The following is a 13281-nucleotide window of genomic DNA, read 5'->3' as shown; positions in this document are numbered from 1 at the left end:
GTACCAAGCTGGCCCCCAAACTCACGGCAAACCAATGTCCCTGGTCTGAGGCAGATTGGACCTTGGAGATTCAGGCCTTTCTTCCTAGTCTGTCTTCGTCTGGAAGCTCTGCTGGAGTCGGTTCGGCATCAGAACAGCATGCAAACTGCTACCGACAGATGGGTGGTGGAGGTGTTTGAGGTGCAAGGTGAGAATTCATTTCACCCCCTCCCCTTCAACTGATGATCTCCCCCCCCCCACCCCCCTCCCCCCAGTGGAAGCGACTTCTCCGGAGCTGCCTGGTGTATCTCACCCAATGGTATGCTTGTCACAAGCGCAATCACCTGCTTAGTGTCTGCTTCCGCCAGACCATCGGGCCCCCGGGGGCAGGGTCTGGCTCATGTTCAAGGCCTGTCAGTCCCAGCATCCCCTGGCCCTGGGGCCAGCTGGTGCCTCCTGATCCTGAAGAAGGCTACAGACACACCGTAGTAGGAGTTGAGAAGCGATGGGTGTGGTTGGTGGGGCTGGATTGATCTGGGGTGGTGCACACACTGCTCCTGCAAAGGCCTGCAGAGCTTCCTGAAGGATGGCCTTCACACACACACACACACACACACACACACACACACACACACGGCCCGCCCATCTCTGGACATCTGTGACAGGATGAGACCCCCTGGGGACCTCCAGCAGGCGGAATTCCAGAAGGCACGGAGGGAGGGGGAGATGGGCTGGGGAGAGGGAGGGCTTGAAGGAAGCTGGGGGCCTGGCCTGGGGTTAGCAAGCAGGACCCGTCCACAGAGGCCTTTCACTGGGCCTCTTTTGAGGAGTGAATGAAAAGGAGGTAACCTCTTTCACCGGAAGAGAAAGCGTTTGAAATGGTTAACGTGCTCCATCTGTCAATCATTCTACGGTCCCCTCCACCCACCCAGCCACCAATCTATAAAGTCCTCTTCAGACTCAGAAAACACATGCATTCACTCAAGACTAGAGAAACAAATCCAGAGACACTCATATGTGTATAAGAGAGAGTTTTATATAAAGGGTAATTGTATGTTAAGAAAGCATCCCAACCCAGTCCAGTCCAAGCCCATAAGTTCAATCTTAGCCAATATGTCTGATACCAATCTATAAAGTCCTCTTCAGACTCATGAAACCACATGCAATGACGCTGAATGCAGGAAGATCACAGGCCAGTGGGTGGGAAGTCTTGTGGATCCAGTGGCGGTGTAAGCATCTCAGCGCTGGCCTCTACATGGTTTCTCTGGCTTCAGAGGTCTGGCTGCATCGGGGTAGGTCCATGTGGCTTCTCCAGCTCAGAGCACTAGGTAGTTAGTTCCATGTGTCTTGTCAGCTGCAATGTCTCCCAGGGAGTCAGCAGAGAGAAGTGTCTCTCACCTCCAAGGAGGAAATACAGGAATTCCCAGAATCTTTAGGTGAAAGCCATGCCCACACAAAAGCCTCATTGGCTATGACCTGATTGACAGAGTAGACTCCACCCCTTCACTCTTAATCCTCTCAAGTCCCAAGACGAAGGGAGACCAGATGTCTCCCCAGTCACACCAGGATGCCTAGGGATGGGTGAGACCCCATCTGAGGACTACTAGCTCAGGCAGCAGAGTGCTTGCTGACCCAACCACTGAGAGAAAGAGAAGGGGGCGGACCTTGCAAAGCCATTTATCTTGTCGACCTCCAATCAAGCTGCAACCTAATTAAACCCCACCCACCTGTTCCCATGGAGGCCTAGTTGACACAGTAACCTATGTCTTTCCTTTCACACTTCATTTCTCTTTTTCTTTCCTTCCTTTCTTTTCTTGACCCCTCCGCTCCCCCTTCCTTTCTGTCTTCCTTATCTCATCGCAGCCCCCTCAGTGTAACATCCCTGTCTCACTTCCTCTCCCAGACCTCCTTCCTTTCTGACCCAACTGAAGTGGTCCTGGGGTAAATGCTACCCTTTGGATCTTCCGTGATGGCTCTTGCTAGGGTGGGCATGCCCTAGACAGGGCAGATAATTTCCTCTATGGATTTTCTGATTGTCCAAAAGTTGAGCCTTGGGGTTGAGTTCAATTCCAGGCTAGAAGGGTGACTCAGGGCAGTAGTCTTAGGGGTTCTACCAGTCTTCAGCCAGCTGACTGGTAGACCTGGTCTTGTTTTTATGATTTCCAGTTCTTCTCCCTGCTCTGTGCAGGACCTTCTCATGTGACTTCTTCTGGAGCAGCTGGACTCTGGTCCTTCCAGCGTCAGGATCCTGGAGACTGATGTCAGTCCCAGCATCCATTGAGCCAACTCTTCCCATGGGTCTTTGATTTTTATCATTGCTCTTTCCTCCGGGTGGGAAGAGACCAATAGCTCAGGTGGCTGTTTGTGAGCACTTAAGACCCAGTCACTACTCGCCAAAGTAGGATGGGGAGCAATGTCCTTGTGGACCACGTTATGTCAGTTGACCTTGGTGTGCTCAGGCCCAGAGACTCCTTCTCTCTAGAGCAGTGGTTCTCAACCTTCCTCATGCTGCCACCCTTTAACACAGTTCCTCATGTTGAGGTGACCCCCAACCATAAAATTATTTTCGTTACTACTTCATAACTGTCATTTCGCTATTGTTATGAATCGGGGCGAGATCCACAGGTTAAGAACCACTGCTCTAGGTGTTTGGTTGTGTTGAAGAAGTTTCCATCACCTTGCCCTCTGTGGGCAGCCCCCACATAGGGTTGCAAGGCTGTTATCTTATCTCGCACGGAGTGCCTGGGGGGGGGGGGAGCCGGGTATTCCTTAACAGCAGAGCATTTAACCACTGTGCCCCTAGACTCCTTAGTCAGGCCAGGGGAGCTTCTGCTGTGGTGACTGATAAACGCTGACTTCCAGGGACATAGCACTATAATAATGTACTACTTTCTTATGTGAAGTCCACTGGGCATTAACTGCATTGTCCAGGGCACGTGGGCAGGAGTACACCAGCTCTAACTGCTTCCACCTGGAAGTGGCGTCCAGGATTCCCATGTAGCCCAGGGCCAGACAGAGTCACATGGCCTCACCTCAGCTGCAAGGGACTCTGGGAGGTGGAGGGAGCCCTTAGAATGCTAGGTGCATTTCAATGGTTTTTGACACACGTTAGGAGGCCATGTCGGGCTGCGAGTGCACACACGTGGGCATGAGTAGCAACCCCATGCATAGAAAACGTGCTCAGAGTGGACCCCGAAGCTGAGGCTCATGCAACTCTGGTGGCCCTCATGTGTACACATCTGCCCGTCAGCTGAGGTGCAGGGACCCAACCTTTCAGCCACTTGCCAGCCCTCCGCAGAGCCTCCAGCCCCTCAGTAACGTCAGGCCATGGTCTGGACTAGAGACGGAGCTGGTCCCAGATGGTGTCTCGCCCATCCCTGGGCATCCTTGTGTGACTGGGGAGACATCTGGTCTCCTTTTGTCTTGAGTGAATGAAAAAAGAGGTCCCTCTTTCACCGGAAGAGAAAGTGTTTGAAATAGTTAACGTGCTCCATCTGTCAATCATTCTACAGTTCCTTCTACCCACCCATCCACTCAGTTATGTGCAGGCACTTGCTGGGCCCTGGCTGAGGCTACAGGGTAGTTAAGGCCTGTGTTAGTCTGGGTAGACTAGAGAAACAAATCCAGAGACCTCATATGTGTTTAAGAGAGAGTTTTATATAAAGGATAACTGTATGTGTTAGTCTGGGTAGACTAGAGAAACAAATTTATAAACACACATATGTATATAAGGGAGAGGTTTATATCCAAGCGGAATTGAACATTGAGAAAACATCCCAGCCCAGTCCCGATCAAGTCCATAAGTCTGATATTAGCTCATATGTCCCATACCAATCTATAAAGTCCTCTTCTGACTCATGAAACACATGCAATGAAGCCAAATGCAGGACAATCACAAGCCAGTGGGTAGAAAGTCTTTGGGTCTAGTGGTGTTGTAAGCATCTCTGTGGCTTCTCTGGCTTCCCGAGATCTGGTTGTGTCCATGTGGCTTGTGTTCTGCAATGTCTCCCAGGAAGTAGCAGAGAGAGGGGTGTCTTCTGCCTCCAAGGAGGAAGTCACAGATTTCCCAGAATTCTCAGGAGAAGGCCATGCCCACACAGAAGGTTCATTAGCTATCTCCAGATTGACAGCATAGACTCCACCCCTACACTTTTAGTCCTTAAATTGACACCAGATTAGGTGACTACAATGCTGTACATTAAGAAAGCATCTTGGCAACAAATGTACAAATGTGCTTGACACAATGGATGGATGTATGGATTGTGATAAGAGTTGTATGAGGCCCCAATAAAATTCCAATAAAAAAAAGAAAGAAAGAAAGAAAGCATCTCAACCCAGTCCAGTCTAAGCCCATAAGTCTGATATTAGCCAATATGTCTCATACCAATCTATAAGATCCCCTTCAGACTCATGAAACACATGCAAGGACACCGAATGCAGGACAATCACAGGCCAGTGGGTGGGAAGTCTTATGGATCCAGTGGCGGTGTAAGCATCTCAGCACTGGCCTCTACATGGCTTCTTTGGCTTCAGAGGTCTGGCTGCATCAGGGTAGGTCCATGTGGCTTCTCTAGATCAGAGCACTAGGTAGTTCCATGTGTCTTGTCAGCTGCAATGTCTCCCAAGGAGTCACAGAGAGAGAAGTGTCTCTCACCTCCAAGGCAGAAATACAGGAATTTCCAGATTTTTTAGGGGAAAGCCATGCCCACACAGAAGGCTCATTGGCTATGATCCAATTGGCAGAGTAGATTCCACCCCTTCACTCTTAATCCTCTCAAGCCCCAAATTGAGACCAGATTATGTGACTACCACAAGGCCCTAACAATGCACCTAGAGTTGTCGGGGGCACCGTGTGCGCAGCAATGGGCCTCGCCCGCAAAGAGCTTACTGTGCAACAGGCTCGCTGATGGCTGAGGAAGGCAGGAGGGAGGACAGGGGCGAGAACCGCTTTTACGGAAGGTTCAATAGGATATTGGTGTTGCTTTTGTGTCTCGAGATGAACCGTGTACTCTATATAACAGTATGTTTCTCTAAAAAACAAAAAATAAAAAGCCCTCCAGATTTCTTACCCCTCAAACCTAAAGAGTGATCTGAGCAGCTAAACAAAAAAAGGAGGAAGTCAAACAGAGATGGACTTTGAGTTTTCAATGACAACGACTTACTTCAGACAAACAGAGACAATGGGCTTGGGGAGACCGGTGGTGGGGCGGTAACAGCGGTGATGAAGAGGATGGAGAAGACTCAGTGGTCCGTGCCAGGTGCTTTCTACACGGCATGGCCTTTGCTCCGCCAACCAGTCCCTGTGAAGCGAGAGCGTGAGCCTTGCTTTCAGGATGATGTGCTGTCCACAATGAGCCGCAGTGTCTGGTCACAGTAGGGTTGGCTGTGCACTCACAAGGACTGCTCGGGGCTGGTGTTGGTGGCGTTGTCTTCACCAGGATGCCCTGAAGCATACCTTTGGCCTGTTTCTCAGGGATCATACATAGCCCCCTAGCCTTGTTTGCCAGCCCTCATAGGCTTTAGCCAATCATTGTGGCTAGTTACATAATCTCCTGTCAACTGGAGCGAAGGGATGGAGTCTAGCCTGTCAATCAGGTCATCAGCCAATGATGCCTCTGTGTGGGCCTGGCCTTCTCTTATGGATTATGGGAATGTCTTCCCCCTGGGAGGTGGGACACACACTCTGTCTGCTTCACATTCCCATTGACAAGTCACATGGAGCCTTGCTGATGACAGCAGAGCCCTGGAGCTGAAGGAGCCATGCAGAGATCCACACCAGAGCTGAGATGCTTCTGCCACCACTAGAGCCACAAGACTTTCCACCCACTGGCCTGTGATCTTCCCGCATTCGGCATCATTGCATGGCTGCGTGAGTCTAAAGAGGAATTTATGGATTAGTATCAGACATATGGGCTAATATTGGACTTATGGACTTGATCTGGACTGGACTGGGATGTTTTCTTTTTTTTTTTTTTCCCCCCCCTTAAACCGTTGTTTATTGGCAGTGAGCTGGAAAGGGCGATGGAGTTAGCATACACAGACAACACCGCACACCACAGTCACAAAGGCGGCGAGAGTGAGAGGAAAGCGTGGCCTGGAGCCCAGGTGGTGCCCTCCCATCAAGAGGTGGGCATGGGAGGGGGCGGGGGCCTGGAGTGTTGAGGGGGCAGCCTCACACCACCTCCATTTAGTAGGCGTGGTTAGAGACGAAGAGGGACTCGCTGGCTGCAGCCCCAGCTTGAACGCTTGGAGCGTACTTTCCTTGGCAGGGGAGGCTGTTGGCCAGGGCTCGCTTGATGTACTCCTCCTGGGCCGCCTTCAGGTTCTCCTTCTTGCCACCCCAGGCCTTCAGGGCAGATGCCTGCAGGGCTCGCCCGTAGGAGAAGGTCAGGGCCCATGGCTTCAGCAGGGGGCACTTGTTGATGGCGTTGAGGTTGGTGGACGCCTCCTCCTCGCTCTGGCCTCCAGACAGGAAGGTGACCCCGGTAACAGCAGGGGGCACGGTGCGGCGCAGTGCGGTGACAGTTGCCATGGCAATCTCCTCATGGGAAAACTTCTGCGTGCAGGCATGGCCGGGGGTGACCATATTGGGCTTCAGCAAGGTGCCTTCCAGGTAGACGTGGTGGTCACTCAGGGCCTTGTAGACGGCAGCCAACACCTTCTCAGTGACATACTGGCAGCGCTTCAGGTCATGGTCACCATCGGGGAGGATCTCGGGCTCCACAATGGGCACGATGCCATTCTGCTGGCAGATGCTGGCATAACGGGCCAGCACGTTGGCATTTTCCATGATGGCGAGGGCTGTAGGGGTGTGTTCACCAATCTTCAGCACACAGCGCCACTTGGCAAAGTCAGCGCCATCTTTCTTGTACTGGGCACAGCGCTCAGACAGCCCGTCCAGTCCTTGGGTGGTGGTCTCGCCGTTCGTTCCTGCCAGGGGCACCACACCCTTGTCGACCTTGATGCTCACGATCCCGCCCTTGGATTTGATAACTTGGGGAAAGGGGCGCCCATCGTCCGCCTTCTGGTAGAGAGTCTCATGGAAGAGAATGACGCCCCCAATGCAGGGGTTCACCCGGTCGTCAGCGGTCAGCAGCAGCTGGCGGTAGAAGCGACGGTTCTCTTCGGTGTTCTAGGTCCCAATGGACTGCAGTCGCTTGGCAATGCTTCCGGTGGACTCATCTGCAGCCAGGATGCCCTTGCCCGGAGCCACAATGCGATGGGCAATGTCCGACAGCTCTTTCTTCTGCTCTGAGGTGAGCGCTGGGTATGGGTAGGGCATGGTGGCAAGTTCCTTCCTGGAGGCCGAAGGAGCGGCAGCAGCGGGTGGAATCAGCAGCAAGCGAGTCGGGATGTTTTCTTAATATATAATTGCTCTTTGATGTAAAGCTCTCTCTTACACACTTATGAGTGTCTCTGGATTTGTTTCTCAACGCGGACTAACACAATCATCCTTGGGTTCTCTGCCTTGCCACCAGTTGGTCTCAACCAGGACAGAAATGTCTCAGAAATTCCCTGAGAAGCACCATATTTTCCTTCCCCTCAGCCTCTACCTGGGCTCGTGGTCTCATCAGCTCCTTCCTGCTGAATGGACAACTGCCCACGTGACCTGTGTCAGGGTAGCTCCTCCGCCTCTGGTCCACATAGTACCTCAGGGCACCTTCGGGCCCTTCTGTCCCCAGCTCCCCCAGGGCCTGGTCCTTCAGAGCCTTCCCAGGTCCTTCAGAGCCTCCGGCTGCAATTCCTGGCATTGCCTCCCTTGGCTGCTTCTGGAAAGTTCTGTGAAGTTTCTCTCGACCCTCAGACCTCTGAGCCTTTATCCACACCGTCTATCCGATGAGAAGTTGGTGAAAGTTGAGCTGCTGCTAGCTCCAGTTGCATCCATATTGTCTAGCACGGCCTCCAACCAGGTCCTGGCACATGCTAACCTCTTGATAAATGGCTACTGGATTAATGGACGCCCGCTGTGTCCCTGAGTGGGCATCTCCCCCTGGGTTCTTCAGGCTGAATGCAGCCAGCATCATTAGGAAATTGTAGCTAGTCGCCAGAGTCTTTAGAAGGGGAGTGTCCACACAAGAACAACGTCTCTTCTGTAGCAAAAGGTCTGCTCTGCTCTGGCCCGCACTCTGCACTGACCAGAGCTCTGTTGGTTGGGGTCCAGGGACCACCTGAGACAAACAACTTTGCTATAGCTCCTGTCCGGCATATGTCCCTCATTCATGCCAAGACTGCCCTGGCCTCTCTGTCAGCTGTGACATTTGCAGTCCCTGACTCATAAAGGCTGGAGCACAAACCCTCCCGGCTAAAGCATGGAAGAAAGGCCTGGTGATCTACTTCTGCAGTTTACAGCCAAAGAACATTCTCTGGGGCAGTTAGTTGGCCTGGAAGACCACCGGTTTGGCTTGTTCTTGGATCTGTTTGAAGTCTTATTTCGCAAGCAGAAATACAAAAATCTTACCGCCATGGAGTCGATCCTGACGCAGAGCACCTATAGGACAGAATAGAGCTGCTCCTGTGGGTTTCTGAGACCGTACCTCTTTATGGGAGTAGAAAGCCTCATTTTTCTCCCACTGAATGGCTGGGGGTTTTGAACTGCTGACCTTATGGTTAGCAACCTAATGCCATGGTGCCAGCAAGGCTCCAGTGTGGAAACAAAGGGAGCTTGAAAAGCTTTGTAGGAGGGGAAAAAATACTACTCTTTTCTGGGAACATTGTCCTGCTGAGGGGGGTTGCTTGAGGTGGCAGTTGATGGCAAGGCCAGGCTGGGAGCCAGGCCCCTGGGTCCTCACTGGCTCCACGCTCGGCCTCTAGAACATTCTCTGTGGCTGGCTTGCTGTCTGCACGCCTGGAACCAGCCCTGCACACAGCTCCCTGGGCTGCCGGGACTCTCCACTTGGATTTGCCTTAAGCTCCTTTGGCTGCAAAGTTGGAGGGGGGATGTTCAGATTCTCCATGTCCATGCCCCACCCCCCGAGGAGAGGCTGAGGCGCCCCAAGCACAGCATCCAGGGCCACATCCATCATGGACACTCGGCTGTCAGCACGGCCATGCGCCCCTCTCTGAGCCCGAGCCACGTGCACTTTTCCCGGGGGGCAGGCCCCTGTTACACTTTCATGTTTCCAATCCGTGAGATTTTCTGTCGGCGGCATAAATCAGGCCCTGGCCCTCTTTCTCATGCACTCAGTAGCGAGCAAGGCACGCAGGGACAGACAGGCAACACATGGAGGGCGGAGCTGGCCATGAGGAGCTGACCACCCCACTGCCGCCCACCTCCCCTTATTCCTTTGTGTTTCATCAAGAAATAGGCGCATGGTCCTAGAAGTAGGAGGGTGAGGGACACGAACAAGGAGACCCAGAGAGATGTGGAAGGGGTCCCTGGGATCCCCAGCAATTAGATTACCCCATTCCCTACACAGATGTCCCTACAGGACAGAGGAGAACGGTCCCCCGTGGGTTCCCACTACTGCAAATCTTTACTGAGGCAGAAAGCCACCTCTCTCTGCAAAAGCACAACTGGCGGATTGGAGACGTTGACCTTGCGGTGAGCAGCTCAGGGTGTGGCCCCGTGCGCCGACCAGGGTCCCTCTTCATACAGGGTCAGTACAGTTGAGGGAGAAGCCAGTAAGAGAGAGAAGCCAATAAGACAGAGATTTGGGCAGAGACCTGAATGCAGTGAGGGGTGGGAGCCCCTGGGTAACAGGGGTGTGGAGAGAAGGTACACCACCAGGGCCCTTTCCCCTTCTCCCCACTTCCATAAGGAGTCGTGCGTGCAGAGGCCCTGCGTGGAAGTGCACGCTTTGGGTGTCCAAGTAAATGCACAAAGAACCACCCTATGGGTGAGGGGTGAGGTCAGAAAGATGGGGGGTGGGAGGTACCCGAAGAAGAAGCCAGCTCATGCAGGGCCAGTGTTCTGAGTAAACCGGGCAGCTCTGGGGAGTGGCCAGTTCACATGGGTGTTTTTTAAGGATCCTTCTGGTTGCTGGGTGGGATAGCCCAGGGCAGGGAGTGAGGTCCTTGCTGGGGTGGTGGAGCAAGGGCTTGGGCTGGGGGTGTGGTGGGGAGTTTCTTGGCACTGGGAGACTCAAGCTCGCTGGCTGCTGGCCTGTGATGGGGCGCTGACTCCTTCTGAGAGGCAGCTTCCTGCCCACGGGGTTAGAATCTCCTTTCTTCCCCCGTCCACGGCCATGTGGTGCCGTTCATCTGAAGGGTGTTGGGTCCACGTAGGTATGAAGTTGGACCAGAGAGAAGACATAAGTATCGCTCAGTTTCCTGAGACAGAGAGGGCGTGGCGCGATCGATGTCACACTGGAAGCCTGGCTGCTCAGCCCACCCAGAGATGACCAGAAGCTAGGACTGGAGGGGAGGGGTGGGGCTGGGGGTGGGGCAGGTCTAGTCTGTACTCACGGGGCACCACGGGCGGGACCCTCTTGAAGGCAGCTCACAACACCAGTCCTAGAGAATGACCATCCCAGAGGCCCGTTCCTCCCGCCCCCAAGTCCTGCTGCCTGAGCCTTTGAAGCAACCACTTCTAGAGTGCAGACCCCTCCCTGGCCCCGTCTCCCTTCACCCAGAAGCCCACCCCTCCAGCCTTCGGTGCAAGGGCTTCCTAGTTCTTTTCATTAGTTACCCACTGCCCAGCCTACAAACATGGAAACACACACACACACACACACACACACACACACACACACACAGCCTCATCTTTCTCCCCAGAAGTGGCTGGTGGGTTTGAACTGCTGACCTTGAGATTAGCAGCCCAACATTTAACTGCTATACCACCAGGGCCCCTCCCCCTTCTTCCGCCCTTCCGTGAGCGGAGCTATGTATACATTTCACACACACACACACACACACACACACACACACACACACTCATTCATACCACTGTGGAACATCAGAGACAATCTGCTTGTCTTGCTGAGCTGGAGTAATACGAACAGGCACCCCTTATTCTCTGCAAGGAACGCACTGGGTCTTGCAGGCTCTTCTTCCAACACCTTCGCCTAGAACCCCATGTCAGTTCGCTGGACAGTGGGTCATCCTGCTGACCTGGTTCTCCCTCCTCCCGGCCCTGCAGGTTCCGATGGGCTGCCGTAACCCTATGGAACAGACCTGTGTGTGGGGATGTCCTGTGAGAAAGCAGGCGCGGCAAGACTTCACCTCCGGGGCTTTGCTTAGGTCCTCAGCAGGCACCAGTTCCTGGGGAAGGCCATCCGACTTGGCAAGTGGAAGGTCTGCAAAAGAGAGGGAGACCCTCGACGTCATGGATTGACGAAGTGGCTGCAGCCATGTGCTCAAGCCCAGGAGGGGGCTGCAGGACTGGGCAGTGAGTCAGAATTGACTGCGGGGCACCTAGCAACCCTGCTAATTGTGGAATCATCCACTATCAGACGTCTGCCCTGACTACCAGCTCCGTGATGGGTCTGGCACGGAGGTGTTGGGCCGGATCCGAGTCACAACGACCCTGTGCACGACAGACACAGTACCGCCCAGGCTCCGTCACCCGCACAACCGTTGTTACATCTTACAGCCCCAGTGTCAATCCATCTCCTTGAGGGCTTTGCTCTTTGACCTTGGCCCCTGCTTTACCCAACATATGTCCTTCTGCAGGGACTGGTCTCTCTTGACAACCAGTCCAAAGTGGCTGTAGCACCCTCCTGGCCTCGAAGGCGCTTTCCGGCAGCACTTCTTCCAAGGCAGACCTCTTTGTTCCTTTGGCCATCCGGGGTGCTTTCGCTGGTTTCCGCCAGCACCATCCTTCACACAGTAAGCGTTCAAAAACAACGATGGATGAATGACTTGAACTATCCAACCAGTGACTGACTGAGCTGTCCCGGCCTCGCTCTGTGAGCTGGAGAAGCCAGGGGCAGCCTGTTGGCAGGCAGGTCGGCTGACAGGCCGGCAGAGTGGGCGAGAGGGGGAGAAATTTGCAAGCCAGGGCCAGGTTAGCAGTGGTTTTATTACATCCCATTAGGCATATGGTCGTGATTATAATAAGCACATGAGTTATGGCGAGTGACATGTGTTTCTTAAGGAGGGAAGAAAAGACAGAGAGGAGGAAGAGAAAAGACAAGAGGCAAGGCCCCTGAAGCTGGTTGAGCCAGCTGGGGGAGGCAGCCAGCCTGCCGGCCCTGGGCCTTTTAACCCCTTCACTTCCTGGGTGTGGCATGTGCGGAAGAGGGGAGGCTGAGCTCCAGGGAGAATCAGGACTCCTGAGGGCCAGCTGGGTCTGGTCAGGGGGCTTTCATGTGAATCTGGTTCACAGAGGCGAGGTCGGTGCATCGTGAGTGTCCAGGGTCTGGCACAGGGGCTGATCCATGCAAGCATTTGAGGGTTGGGAGTTCAAGAGAGAGGAAAGAAGGAAGGGAGGGAGGAGGAAAGGAATGGGAGGGAGGGAGGGAGGGAGGAGAAGATGGACAGAAGACGGAAGCTTCTTACTCAACCTCCATCCATTCATTCTCTCTACAACCAGGAGCTCCGCCTGCTGTACGTGGTGCCATCTGGCAGGTGAGCTTGGGGCTGGGCTGGGCACCTCTGCGTTTCTTCCTGTGCAGCTTGGGGCAAGTATATTTCCTTTTCTGTGACTCACTCGGGTCTCCTGATACTGACCCTGTGGGAACTGCCACTACCTGGGTGGGTGGGTGGGGATAGGGCAGTCACAGAGACACTTGTCTCCTGGCCCTGAATCTAGAAAAGCAGTTTGCCCAGTCTGCACCTGCCTTACAAATGCAAGCAAAACACCCCCACTGTCACTGAATCCAAGCTGACTCATAGCCACTCCCCTCACCCCACACACGCACGCACACGTGGATTTCCAAGACTAACTGTTTACAGGAGTAGAAAGCCCCGTCTTTCTCCCTGCGGTGGTTTTGAACTGCTGAACATGGGGATCTTAACCCAACTCATAACCACTACACCACCAGGGTTCCACACAGGTATGGAAACGGAGGCCTGGCTGGCTGGCTGGGCTGGGCTGCTAGGCCTCACCCCCACCCCACCCCCTTTCTTTCCTCTTCCTTAACCCCAGGTCGAAGGGGATTGTCACCAGAGACACAAAGGAGCTCGCAAGACATCGAGGACATCTCCCCATCTGGGCAGCAGCAGGAGGAGACAGGGAGCTGTTCTGGAATATTCCTGCCTTCCGGGCAGCATGCTCGGGGCTCCTGGGCAGCCAGCAGACACTGTGGATAGAGGGTGTGAGTGGCAGAATCTGGGGAGCTGAAACATGCCAGAGCCCATCCTTGACCTGGGCATGAGCGCCATCACACCCAGAGAACGGCTTCTGAATGCCCGAGCCCCCCC

At 53.9% G+C, this 13281-nt stretch overlaps 1 pseudogene; it reads right to left on the bottom strand.

Moving 5' to 3' along the window:
• Positions 1-5962: 5962 nt before the first annotated feature.
• LOC101663100 lies at positions 5963-7270 on the bottom strand (annotated as a pseudogene).
• Between the last annotated feature and the right edge of the window lie 6011 nt (positions 7271-13281).

Source organism: Echinops telfairi, unplaced genomic scaffold, assembly GCF_000313985.2.
Source record: "Echinops telfairi isolate 266 unplaced genomic scaffold, ASM31398v2 ScPeMD7_60;HRSCAF=208, whole genome shotgun sequence".
Lineage (NCBI taxonomy): Eukaryota > Metazoa > Chordata > Mammalia > Afrosoricida > Tenrecidae > Echinops > Echinops telfairi.
This window is presented reverse-complemented; position numbering and strand designations above follow the sequence as displayed.